We start from the raw sequence: 14,077 nt of genomic DNA, 5'->3' as shown, positions 1-14,077 counted from the left end.
ATTGAAACACACAAAATTTTGCATGTAATTTCACATAATTCATAGGTCCCCTCTGAAGCCATGAATCTCAGTTCAAAATTTTTAAATGAAGACAACTGCATACTGCAGACATACCACAAAAGGCCTGGTGTATATGCGCATTTCTCTAAAGTTATAAAGACCATGAGAGGAGAGAGATAAGGACAGAAATAGACAGAAGGTATGTACAGGCAGACAGATTACTTTGAGGAAGGGCCCTGAAAAAAAAGTAGAGATTATGGTAAGACCCAAAGAAAGAATAAACAGGATTTATATATGCAGGGATGTAGGCTTAGGGCATTATGCCAAGGGAATAATATAAGGGAGTGAAAAATGATTGAATGATAAACATTCATTTAGCTGATATGATAGTTTATCAATATCAATAAGTATACATAGCTCTTACGATACTGTATTATAATTATCTGTTGATGCACCTCTTTTTCCAACTAGCAGATACGCTATAAGCACTTAGCACAGTACCTCATTCAAAAACTGTATGCAAAAATGTTAGTTGAGTAAATGTTGAAAGGTGAAATGGTAGGTTCAGTTACAGAAATCTTGTGATGTCACAAGATTTTGGGAAGTATTTTAAAAACTATGAATTGCTTAAGAACTTAAACTTCAGCCAGGCACGGTGCCTCGTGCCTATAGTCCCAGCACTTTGGGAGGGCGACGCAGGTGGATCATGAGGACAGGAGATCAACACCATCCTGGCTAACACAATGAAACCCCGTCTCTACTAAAAAAAAACACAAAAAAGTTAGCCAGGTATGGTGGAGGGTATCTGTTGTCCCAGTTACTTGGGAGGCTGAGGCAGGAAAATGGCATGAACTTGGGAGGTGGAGCTTGCAGTGAGCCAAGATCACGCCACTGCACTCCAGCCTGGGCAACAGAGCAAGACTCCATCTCAAAAAAAAAAAACAAAAACAAAAACAAAAACTTAAAATTCATAAGTATCAACCAACACATAAAATATATATCCCCCTAATATTTTCTTTTCTTTTCTTTTCTTTTTTTTTTTTTGAGACGGAGTCTTACTCTGTCACCCAGGCTGGAGTGCAGTAGCCGGATCTTGGCTCACTGCAAGCTCTGCCTCCCGGGTTTATGCCATCCTCCTGCCTCAGCCTCCCGAGTAGCTGGGACCACAGGCGCCTGCCATCTCGGCAGGCTAGTTTTTTTGTATTTTTTGGTAGAGATTGGGTTTCACCGTGTTAGCCAGGATGGTCTTGATCTCCTGACCTCGTGATTCGCCCGCCTGGGCCTCCCAAAGTGCTGGGATTACAGGCTTGAGCCACCGCGCTCGGCCAATATTTTCATTAGACTAATTCCTCTTATAAATTTTAACAATACTCTAAAATCCAGTTTTTAAAATTACTTACATTAAATAAAATTCCAAAGCATTAAAAATAGTTTATGGCAATACATCTTTCAAATTCATGCTGGTCTCTTTTTAACTCATTGGAAAAGAATATTAAACTTCAAGCTGGATGCAGTGGCTCACGCTTGTGATCTCAACACTTTGGAAGACAGAGGTGGATAGATCACTTGAGGTCAGGAGTACGAGAGCAGTCTGGTGAATATGGTTAAACTGTCTCTATTAAAAATAAAAAAAATTAGTCAGGCATGGTGGAGCACCCCTGTAATCCCAGCTACTTGAGAGGCTCATGTGAGAATTACTTGAACCCAGGAGGCAGAACTTGCGGTGAGCTAAGATCGCACCACTGTACTCCAGACTGAGCAACAGAGCAAGACCCCCCCTCAAAAAAGAAAAGCCTAGAAGAAATAAATTCAAGGAGAATAACAAATAACATCTCCAGTCTCTATCTTGGTCAAGTTTCAGTCTTCATTTCTATTTTTAATGAAAGCAATTTATAAAAATAATATGTTGTATCTTGATTATATGTGTCAGTATCTGAAGTCACTAATGAGCCTAGAATCACTCACACGCAAAATAAGCCATCAAGTTATTGTGACAAAAAGCATTGTTTTCAACCACTATGCAGGAAGTAAATACTAAAAAATAAAATTGCCTAGACAGTTAATATCCTCATCTTCCTTCCAATACATTCCAACAAATCACTTACCATTGGGATCACAGTAGTGCAGCTGACCCTTCTTAGCCATCTGTGCATCAGGTCATGCTCCATGTCATTAACTTCAGCCTTTAATAGCTCTAGCTCCCCTTTCTCAAGTTGCAGTTGCTTTGCTAACCTCTCCATCCTTGCTTGTTGATGTAACAGCAAGGCTCTATAGCATTAAAGATAGGGCGCTTGCAGAGGATAACACTGAAAAAGTTACCTGGAAATTTATGTATAAAATAATAATAAGAAATCCTATCATCTAACTTTAATTGGCATTTGCTCAAATTTCTTTCAAGTTTTATCCTGCTTATATGGAATAGAACTAGATAGTCCAAAATGTAACTGCTGCACCTATACATCCATGTAGTTATGTGATATTTTCAATCAGATTCTTTCAAACTGTGTGTATATTTTTAAAAGGCCCAATATCACACATATTAGTATGTTCATTCTAATTCCACTTCTACCATATAATTATCGTTACTCCTTTCAGGACTATTTTCCCCCAAAGTTTAAATTCTTTCACTTTGATGAAGATTATACTCCCTCTAAAAATGTATATTCCCCTCTCTGAAGTCTGTACTTTTGACAACATACATTTTACTCATTGGCATCTTTCTCTCATTATCCTGAGAAGTGTTTTAGGTTTTCTCATGCTGGATTTTTCATAAGAAAAATGTATAGGACTTTGTATGTAAGTAAATTTATAGATGACTCTGAAGGACTTGCCTTATCCTTATAAATTATGTTGTTCAACATTTAATAAATATTAAACAAACTTAATAGTGAATATAAATAACTTTTATTTTGAATAAGAATTTTTCACTTCACCACAAAGATCGAATTTCATAAAACAATTAAAATTCACCCTGTATGTACGCATAGTCATCTGATTCAGAACTAGAACTCTGATATTTCTGACTTTTTTTTTTTTCCTCCAGGGCCTGGAGTCACTAAAATTGGCTGAATAGGTTCTGGCACTGCCAAATATTCACTTTGGTCCACTAAATTTTAAATATTTTCAGTTGTTGCTCCACCTACAGTAATTTTTAAAACTGCAGATAGTTGTGGTATTATCTGAGGAGACTGTGATAGGGCACACGAAGGTCCACTTCATTGTGTATATGTAATGGGCATGGGATTCACATTCACTGAAAGCTTTGATTGGCTATACATTCCCCTTGAAGAAGAACTTCAAGGTGTTACAGTGCCTGCATAGAGAAAATGCCAATTACCATGAAGCAAGTTGATTACTGATGGGTGAAAGACTCCTATTAACTGCTGTTCCAGGTCTTTGAGAAGGTTCAACTATAATTTCTATCCTTTTCATGAATCCTCTGGGTGAGCTAAATGTTGTGTATGGGATACATGCTACTGAATGATTTCACTGTTTCTGACAGCCAGGAGGTCCTGACTAGGTGGCAAGAAGACATGAGCACTTGGGTGGCCCAACTGGGAAGACTGTGCTTGATGCTGAGGAGAGCTGAAGGGTGAAGAACATTGAGAGGTAGGTGGTGGCTGGTAAGCTGACTGAGAGATCTGCTGTTTGTGAGAATACTGAGATGGCTGATAGTTCTGTTGATGTGCATAAACAGGTAAAGCATGCTGGCTATAATGAGGCAGTGGGCCCTGTAGTGAGAACTGCCATGGCGTACTGTGACAGGTGCGCCTCACACAAATAGAACCAGGAGAACCATAGATATTGCTTGGAATTTGTAAACCTCTTGGTACCATCTGTCCAGAAGCAAGGTTTTGAGATCCTGCAATGGTAACAGGATTTGTACTATACTGAGGAATATGTACAAATGAAGGAGGAGGAGGTGGTGGTGATAGTGAAGATCTTTGCATAGCAGATAGATTCATTTCCATTTGCATGGAAAATGACTGTTGAGGTGGCTGTGAAGGAGGAATACCTGCATTTCTGTACTGTTCAATCACAAAAATTAAATTATAGTTGTAAGTGGCAGTTACAACAGCTGGTGCTTAGTCTTTGAACAAAATATATACACTGTTTTACCTACTCTTTGGTGTAGATCAATATGCCCATCACTTGAGCTATGTACCAGCATTTGTCCACCATTAAGTTGAGCTCCATTTCCTGGGTGATAACCACTAGAAGACTGAATACCCAAGTTAATATACAAATGGTAATTTCTATTCATCTTGTCATTTGGACTACGGTATTCCAAATATAAATATTTGTTACTCTCCTGGAAAAGGGCTTGGCAACAGGCATCAGGATTATTACTGTTCTGAGAGGGAAAAATGACAAAAACTAATACTAAAAAAACTGAAAATAGGGAAAATCACTCTTTGACTAACAGAAAAATTCAACTGTCTTAGAGTAAATAAAAATACTGGTTTCATCATAAATAATTTCAAACTCAGTGATCCCATAAAAGATATCAAAGTATTCATACACTTTACAAACACTTAACTTACATTAGTTTACTTGTATAGCAGATTTATATTACATTACACTACTGCTAGAGAAATGTTACAAACACTGGAAAAACTGCTAATAAATAGTCTCTCAACAAGTTTTCTGATTCCAGGTATAAGACTAATTTTACATTTGTTACATCTCTATAAACTGAAATACTGAAGTAATCTTAGATTCACCACAATTGCTGCATTATATAAATAACATCCTTTATTAATATTTAAACTGGCAAACATAAAAATTACCATGCTTTAGTTTTCAAAAACCCAAAAGGAAAAAAAAATTACAATGAAATCCCAAGGAAAAAAATCAAAATTCTAAAGCAGTCTTCACTTTTTAAAACTACATTTACCCCACTACCTAAATTCAGTTGTCTTCATGCTTACAACAGATTTAAGTTAAGCAAAACAATCAATGACAACAACAAAATCAACATTTTTATCAACTCTGCCACAATTAGGGCAATTTAGCAGTAAAACTTATCTCTATTATTTTAACAAAACTCATGCATCCGGAGTTTTGAATTTTTCTTTCCCATTAAGAAATGGCTTGGTATTCTTTCAAAATCATTTACTAACTTGAATTGTTTAAAATTATCCATTTAGAACAATTCATCATGTTGGATATAAAAAAGCTCTGGAAATAAATGCTTGGTGCTGCAAAGTGAAACCAGAACTCAGGCAAAAGTTTTCTCAGCAAGGCAATTTACCTCTGCAGAAGGGTTCCACTCACATCAATCAAGATTGCAAGAGCACAGGGAACAAAGGAGAACAGGGGATTTTTATCTCTGATGAATGGTCCTTACCTCTGTCACTTCCCCATGGGCTGGGGTTGGACTGCACAATCTGAGCTGACCTGCTTGGCTACTTGCAAATATATTTCTAAATATGGAAGGAAAGAGGGACATGAGGAACAGTGGTGAAGCATGTGAGATGTGAAGTTTTGGGGGAACAATGGGTACATGTAACCAAGGGAAGAGATGTGAGTTACTGATTAGAGCTGTCAGGAAGTGGGTGGGCTTTTTACAGTAACTAGCAGGCATGTAGAACAAGAAAGTTAGGTTTGGGAACAAAGAACAAGGCAGTTAACAGGCTAAACCTTTGAAGGGAAACTCAGAAAAATTCATTGTATCTTACAATCACAGCAAGGCAAAATTTTTCATGATTTATGTGTGTGTTCATGGTTAAGCATGTATGTGTGTGTGAGGGCTCCCTCTGTTGCCCAAGCTAGAGTGCCATGGTACAACATAGCTCTCCACAGGCTCAAACTCCTGAGTTCAAGTGATCCTCATAACTCAGCCTTCTGAGTTGCTGGGATTACAGGTGTGGGCATTAGGCCTGGCTCCAAAATATTAGAAATTTTGTACAACAATAGTCACAAGAAAAATTTCTCCATTCAAGAATTTAAGAAGTCTCATAAAACAGTTTTCTACTAAAATGAGAAATACAAACTATTTTATTAATCTTAGAATATTTATTTCTCAGATTTATTTGCATGATTTTCAAATGACATGAGAAAGTTATCATATTTCTTAAATTGCAACAACTACTTTTTTCTAGGATGAAACATTTTTATGCCCTAAAGGATTGCCTACTCTGATTAATTTCACATTTACACATGCAGAAAATTTACATAGTTTGACTACAGGCACTTAATTAACTGGATAGTTTCCTGACTCCCAGTATCCTTTCCATTATAATACAGTAATTGTCAAAGACAATGTTAGGTCAAAAGTAAAGTACTATACTGGGGGAAGTAAAAGAAGGGTAAGTCACATAAACCTTTGTAAAACATATTCTCTTAAAGCTCAAGAATTGATTTTGTGACTGGGTACAGTTAATCCCAGCACTTTGGGATGCTCAGGCAGGTGGATCATGAATTCAGGAGATTGAGACAATCTTGGCCAACATGGTGAAACCCCATCTGTACTAAATATATAAAAATTAGCTGGGCATAGTGCCACATGCTGGTGGATGCCTGTATTCTCAGCTACTCAAGTGGCTGAGGCAGAAGAATCACTTGAACCTGGGTGTCACATATATCTGTGTGAAGAGACCACCAAACAGGTTTTGTGTGAGCAATAAAGCTTTTTAATCACTTGGGTGCAGGTGGACTGAGTCCAAAAAAGAAGTCAGCAAAGGGAGATGGGGTGGGGCAGTCTTACAGGGTGTGTAGTGGAAAATTACAGTCAAAGGGTTTTTTTTCTCTTGTGGGCAGGGGAAGGGGTTACAAGGTGCTCAGTGGGGAGCTTCTGATACTCATTGTCCAGAAGAAGATCAATTGATCAGTTAGAGTGGGCCAGGAACAAATCACCATGATAGAATGTCATCAGTTAAAGCAGGAACTGTCCATTTTCACTTACTTTGTGGTTCTTCAGTTGCTTCAGGCCACCAGGATATGTACGTGCAGGCTTGGGCTCACAGGCCTGACGCTGGGAAGTGGAGGTTGCAGTGACCCAAGATTGCACCACTGCATTCCAGCCTGGCAATAGAGTGAGACTCCACCTCCCAAAAAAAAAAAAAAAAAAAATTGTCAGAACTTCAAAACAATATATATTTTCCCTATAAAGCTTGTCACTAAGTACTTTTAAAATACTTTCTAAATAACATGGAAAAGTATTAGGTGAAGTTTAAGAAGACTATAATCATAATTCAAAGATCTGTTTTTTTCTGAATATTTTTGAAAACCATACTAATAAAAGAAGAATAACTAGACATTAAAAAGAAATTTTAGGATCAAAGGATTCAAGTTAGTTGTCAACAAGAAAATGTTGAGAGGTGACAGCATATTGACAGCCCGTGCTCACTCTGGGCACCTCCTTGGGTCTTGGCGCCCACTCTGGCTGTGTGTGAGGAGGCCTTCAGCCTGCCGGGGCACTGTGGGAGCCCCTCTCTGGGCTGGCCAAGGCTGGAGCTGGCTCCCTCTGCTTGCAGGGAGGTGTTAAGGGAGAAGCCCGGGTGGGAACTGGGACTGCACCTGGCGCTCACTGGCTGGCATGAGTTCTGGCAGGTGTGGGCTCCACAGGCCCCACACTTGGAGCCGCTGGCCAGTGCCACCGGCCCAGGGCCAGTAGCTGTAGAGGGTGTGCCCGGTTCCACAGCACTGCTGACCTGCCTGCGCCATGCTCGAATTCTCACTGGGCCTCAGCTGCCTGAGGGCTTGGGAAGGGCAGGGAAGGGCTTGGGACCTGCAGCCTGCCAGGCCCAGGCCCCCACACAGTGGGCTGCCACGTGCCTTAGCCTCCCTGGCCAGTGCGGCCTCCTGCTGTGCCTGGCACTTCCTCCCATGGACCACCCAAGGACTGAGGAGTGCAGTCACATGGCACTGGACTGGCCGGGCAGGCTCCGCTGCAGCCATGGTGGGGGATCCACTAGGTGAAGCCAGCTGGGTTCCTGAGTCAGTGGGGACTTGGAGAACTTTTATGTCTAGCTGGAGGATTGTATATGCACCAATCAGCACTCTGTGTCTAGCTCAGGGTTTTTAAACACACCAATCAGCACCCTGTGTCTAGCTCAATGTTTGTAAATGCACCAATCAGTGTTCTGTGTCTAGCTAATCTAGTGGGGATTTGGAGAACTTTTATGTCTAGCTAGAGGATTGTAAACACCAATCAGTACCCTGTTCTATGGACCAATCAGCGCTCTGTAAAATGAACTAATCAGCAGGATGTGGGTGGGACCAGATAAGGAAATAAGAGCAGGCGGCCCAAAAGGGCAGTGGAAACCCCCTGGGGTACGCTTTCACACTGTGAAGGCTTTGTTGGTTTGCTCTTTGCAATAAATGTTGCTGCTGCTTACTCTTTGAGTCGGCACTGATTTTATAAACTGTAACACTCACCATGAAGATCTGCAGCTTCACTCCTGAAGCCATCAAGACCACGAACCAATTGGGAAGAATGAACAACTCCAGACGCACTGCCTTTAAGAGCTGTAACACTGACCACAAAGGTCTGCAGCTTCACGCTTGAAGTCAGCCAGACCATGAACCCACCAGAAGGAAGAAACTGTGGACACATGTGACCATCTGAAAGAACAAACTCCAGACACACCATCTTTAAGAACTGTAACCCTCACTGTCGTTGCCTGCGACTTAATTCTTGAATTCAGCGAGACCAAGAACCCGCAAATTCCGGACACAATGTCACTGTTAGAAACCCGAAGGAAAACACATCTAATTAGGAAACTACTAAAATATGAGTTTCACTTAAAATCTAAATCAATTGTGGAAGCACTATTAAGTAATATACCTATTAATAAGCATGTATTTTAATGTTTTGTCAGTGAATTGATCTAAATAATAATATTGCAAAAAAGAGACAAAGTTTGTATCTGTCAGCCTATTCAATATGTATCTGTAAAGTAATAAATTATTTTTTCCCACAAAGAAAATTTGAAAATACATATTCAAGATATTTAAATACTGTCTGTATGAAAGTGTTGTAAAAGAAAAAAAATCACAGTCAGTCTACAATAAGCTGCTAAACTTAAGACTGCATTCTTTTCTTAAAATGGATAATCAATTTATTAAAAAGCAAAAAATAAAATTATTTAGGTTAGTAAAGAGGTCAAAGTTTTTGTGAAAAATAACAGAGTCTTCAAAATAATCTTGGATTAGAAAACGAAAGCCCAGAGAGGCATGAAGAGTTATACATTAAATGTAAACTATTAAATCATATATATATTTTGGAAATAGAGAAACTTCCCCAAGCAAATAGGTGCTAAGTCTCCAAGTTAATATACTCTGTTAGTCCCAGGGAGGGGAAAAAGTAAACAACTTAGCACACTATTTGAATACAGTAAGTTATCCCATTCCTTTAGTTTGGTTAAGTGAGATGAAACTCTGGGCCATGAAAAAGTTGTTGACAACAATGGTCTAAATAATAAAAACAAAGTCAGAAGTATTTCATGCCCTAGGATGAGGAAAATGATTGCAAGGACAGTAGGTTAAATGAGAAACCCCACTTATGCTTAGTTTCAATCCACTTAATCCTTTGCTTTTTTGAGAGACCAAATCATGCAACAAGTAATGACTAAGATTCAGACTGGGGATTTTTAAAAAGGCATATTAACACAAAAACTGTAAGTCCAAGGTCTAGACCTAGTAAAAAGGCTTGCAAAATAGCGAAAGGTTTATGTTAGATCCTGAGTTGCTCAAACTATAGTAAGGTAAAGTTTTAAGATGACAAATGTCTGCGTGTAAGGAAAAAAAATAGGTAAAAGTACAAATCACAACATTTGAAAAAAAATCCTCGAAAAAGAGATTGTTGTCCCTTTAGGGAGAGCACAAATTCTGTTCCAGAGATGAACTATTTGAGTGAATGAAAATAAGCAAAGAGAGCAAAGAGCAGATTTAGAGTCATATATTAAAAAGTATTTATTTTTCTCATAACAGTGTGAAATATATATCTTGGGACCCTTCAAGCTGGGAACTGCTCAGGCCATATCTGCCTTCCATTCTATTCAAAGTCTATTCTATTCAAAGTCTGCTCACAGAGACAGATGCATATTCTGATTGCCTCCTTTGGAAAGACTTAACAGAAACTCAAAAGAATGTAGCCATCTGTCTCACACCTAGCTGTGACCTGCAAGCTCCCAGTGGTGGGTGGGAGGGGAAGTACATGGAAGGTGGGGAGGGGCAGGGGGCTTGTTTTGAGTTATCTCTGCCTTTCCAGACAGAACTAATGTACATATTATATTGTTATGTTATGTTATATTATATTATATTATATTATATTATATTATATTATATTGTATTTATTATATTGATGCCTCATGTCTTCCTAAAATGTGTAAAACCAAGCCATGCCCTGACTACCCTGGACACGTGTCTTCAGGATTTCTTGAGGCTGTGTCACAGGTGTGTCCTCAACCTTGGCAAAATAAAATTTCTAAATTAACTGAGACATATCTTAAATTTTGGGGGTTCACATTTTGGTAACCACAAAGGGATTGTGAGTAGAGATGCCCCTGACCTTTGACAAACCTCCTATTGGTGCTTGGAACCAGCTTGAGCTAATTTTATGGCTGAAACAAATATGACAATTTGCTGAGGTCTGATTCCAGAGAGTCCCTGATTTCCCAAAATCTGATCAAGATTTTGCTGTACAACTCCCCCCCCTTTTTTTTTTTTTGGAGTTTTACTTGCTTCCAACACAAGGAAGGCATTTTTTCCTGCTTCTGTGATGATGGAAGGCAGGCAATTCCTTTATGGAATCTGAGCTCCATTTCAAAAAGAAAGATGAGTTTGGATTTTTTTCCTGCTTCCAGGATAGTAGAGAGCAGTTTACAGCCTAAGATCCATCAATAGGTAAAAAAACTAGTTTGGGATTGTGTCTTGCAGACTATTTTTAAGCAACTAAAGTTAGCATTGTTAGATATGAGTTCTAAATTTCTTTTCAAAGTGTAGCAGGACCAGTCACAGACAAAACCTCTCAGACACTGGTTTTAATCAGCTGGGAGCATCTGTAGACTCATGTCTCAATGTCTGAGCTCTCTGAAGTAAAGATTCCTGTCCCTTTTAAGGGCTTACAACTCTAAGGGGTCACGTGAAATGGTCTTCAGGCAGGGATATGTGACTGAGGGCTACATGCATCAGTGATGGGGGCTAGCATAACAGAACAGAAAGTTTCACAATGCTTACTCATACAATGTCTGGAATCTATAGGTAACACAAGTGGTTAGATTGGGAGTTAATCTTTAACTACCATGCCTGATTTTTGGTACCAAGCCTTCTGGCTGTTGATGTCCCTTCTACTTCTTTTTAACTTTTTGCTTTTTTTTTTTTTTTTGAAACAGGAGACAATAGGACAGGTGGTCTACTTCCTTATTTCCCCCTGTGAGAATCTCACTTATTAGTGGGAATTCTGACTCTTATTTTCACTATCTAGGTCTTTCTGTGAGACAGATCGACAGTGATTCATGTAGTACATTTGCACTGAAGTATTTTGGTGAACTAAAATCATGAAAAAGATTCTCATTATTTGAAGGAGCAAAGGCAGTAAGCAGGGGAGCAACAAGAAGGTTCCTATTACTAAAGCATCAATGTGTCAGCATGTTCCATTCTTTGCTTTCTACTTTTAAACTTAACTTCCTCAACAAGCAACCTTTTTTGATTACCTGCTCCACCCTGACTCATTTCAATCACCTCCTCTGTGCTGACTCATTCCGAATACCTACTCCACCCTGACTCATACCTATTGCCTGCTCCACCCTGACTCATTCCAATTACCTGGTCCACACTAACTCCTGATTACCTGCTCCACCCTGACTCATTCTGATTACCTGCTCTGTAATAACCATTTTTCCTGCCAAACCAGTCACCCTGTCACATTCTTTAGATTAGCTAATGGGAATTAGTTTAGCTTGTGTGGCCCTTCCCCTCCCTTGTCCAAGTGTTCACTTACCATTGTTCCATCTGTAAGGGTTCACCCTTCTATACAGGTAACTTGTCTTGCTGAGAATTTTTTTAAAAATTAGCTTGCTGTTTCTTTTGTGGCATCAAAACTTTATTAATAACAGCAATGATAACAAGCTGGTGTGAATTTCTGCTTACACTTAGAGCACTCAGAAATCACATAATTCGTTGATAATTTAGCAGCATTTTGTCCTAGCTGAAATATGGTTAATGAGAATTTAAAAGGTTTTTTTTTTTGTTGTTGTTGTTGTTAAAAGAGCTCAGTGGTTAAAAGTCAGCTTAATTAGAAGGCTAACATGCAAGATGTGTTTGTGCATGTATGCATGTGCACAAGTTTGCATTTAAAAAGCCTTCAGTTTTTGGTTATTTCTGTTAATCTCTCCAAAGTCCTTGTCTTTCTTTTAGCAATTTTTGTTTTCTTCCAAGTTCACTGAATTCTGTTTTTCACCTGATTTTTTCACTAAAATAGTATTGAGCAAAGGCTACTCTTGGATTTTTAAGAAAGAATGTAGTTTAGACACTCAGAAATTTCTTTGTTTAAAAAAAAATGTAAGTGCACTGTAAAAGTGTCTCCCTCTAGCACAACTTTTTCTCTGTACCTTATGACGTGAAATTTGCAATTGATTTTCACCTGAGTTGTTTCTTTTAATATGCAAGCTTAACATATTAATATTTAGCTAACATTTGCATAGAATTGTAAAACAGGTTTTCAAGAATCTGAAAGTCTAAGGTAGAAAAAAAAAACTGTGTAGGAGTTTTTTATGAATCTGTAAATGGTACTTCCATAAGCATGTCTGATATGTCTATTTATTTGTGTGGTGTACATCATGTTTCTCTACTAAAAACATATAAATAAGCCCTAATTAATTGGCTTAGAGAAAAATAAAGTTGTTTAAATAAGATACTAAAAATGAAAAGACTAGTCAAATGCTTTTTCAATTTTATGTAACTAAGGTAAAATCTTTAATAACTCAGTTGACTTTAAAATTCATGGTAAAGTAATATGAGAAATTGCCGAGACCAGCTCGGTCATGGAGACCCCAACTCAGCGGCGCTAGATAAATTAAAGACACACACACAGAAATACGGGGTGTGGAGTGGTAAAACAGGAGTCTCAGAGCCTTCAGAGCTGAGAGCCCCAAACAGAGATTTACGCACATATTTATTGACAGCGAGCCAGAGATAAGCATTGTTTCTATAGATTATATAGATTAACTAAAAGTATGCCCTACAGAAAACAAAGGGATGGGCTGAACCAAAGGGATGAGCTCTGGCTAGTTACCTGCAACAGGAACATGTCCTTAAGGCACAGGTAGCTCATGCTATTTTTTGTTAGTTAGGAATGTCTTTAAGTGGTTTTCCGCCCTGGGTGGGCCAGGCGTTCCTTGCCTCATTCCAGTAAACCCAAAACCTTCAGTGTGGGTGTTATAGCCATAATGAACATTTCACAGTGCTGAGAGATTTTGTTTATGGCCACTTTTGGGGCCAGTTTATGGCCAGATTTGGGGGTCTATCATCAGCAAGTCTCCCTTCTTGTTTTTGCAAAGTGACAAAAGCAAAGGCAGCTTTGTCACGGTAAGTTACTTCTCACAGGAGTTGGGATCTGCATCTGCAGACTATACAAGGACAAACGACCCAGATTGAAAGCACAATCATCATTGAAATCAGAGCTTCCAAGAGTTTTTAGCCATTTTTATGGGTTAAGAGCTGCTAATCTGGCTGCAGGTCCAGTTCCTGGCATTACAGTCAGGTGTGTCTGGAATGCTTTAAATATTTCTTCTTTTAATTTTGCAATATCAAAAGACAAGTTTGTAGAGTGTCCTTCTAGATGCTTTTTTATTATTTCCCAAATTTTGATCTTAATAAGAGTCATTAATAGTTTCCACAAATCCTTATGTTTAGCTCCTACAGTGGGATGTATCATTTGAGGTTGAGGTGCCACTATTCTGCCATGTTTTCAGATAATAGCAACTGCTGCATATTTCTTACTATTTCTACCATCTGACTGTTTTGTTTAGACTAGCTGAACATAGTGAGGCTGTGGCACACAGACTGAGAGGTGCAATTCACACTAAACATCCCCTTAGGGGATCAATCAATGATGATTCCATAGGAATTG

General features: G+C 38.7%; 1 pseudogene; it reads right to left on the bottom strand.

The window, feature by feature from the left end:
* Nucleotides 1–1,956: 1,956 nt before the first annotated feature.
* Nucleotides 1,957–7,668, bottom strand: LOC116275333 (annotated as a pseudogene).
* Between the last annotated feature and the right edge of the window lie 6,409 nt (nt 7,669–14,077).

The sequence above is a fragment of the Papio anubis genome, chromosome 6 (assembly GCF_008728515.1).
Source record: "Papio anubis isolate 15944 chromosome 6, Panubis1.0, whole genome shotgun sequence".
NCBI lineage: Eukaryota > Metazoa > Chordata > Mammalia > Primates > Cercopithecidae > Papio > Papio anubis.
This window is presented reverse-complemented; position numbering and strand designations above follow the sequence as displayed.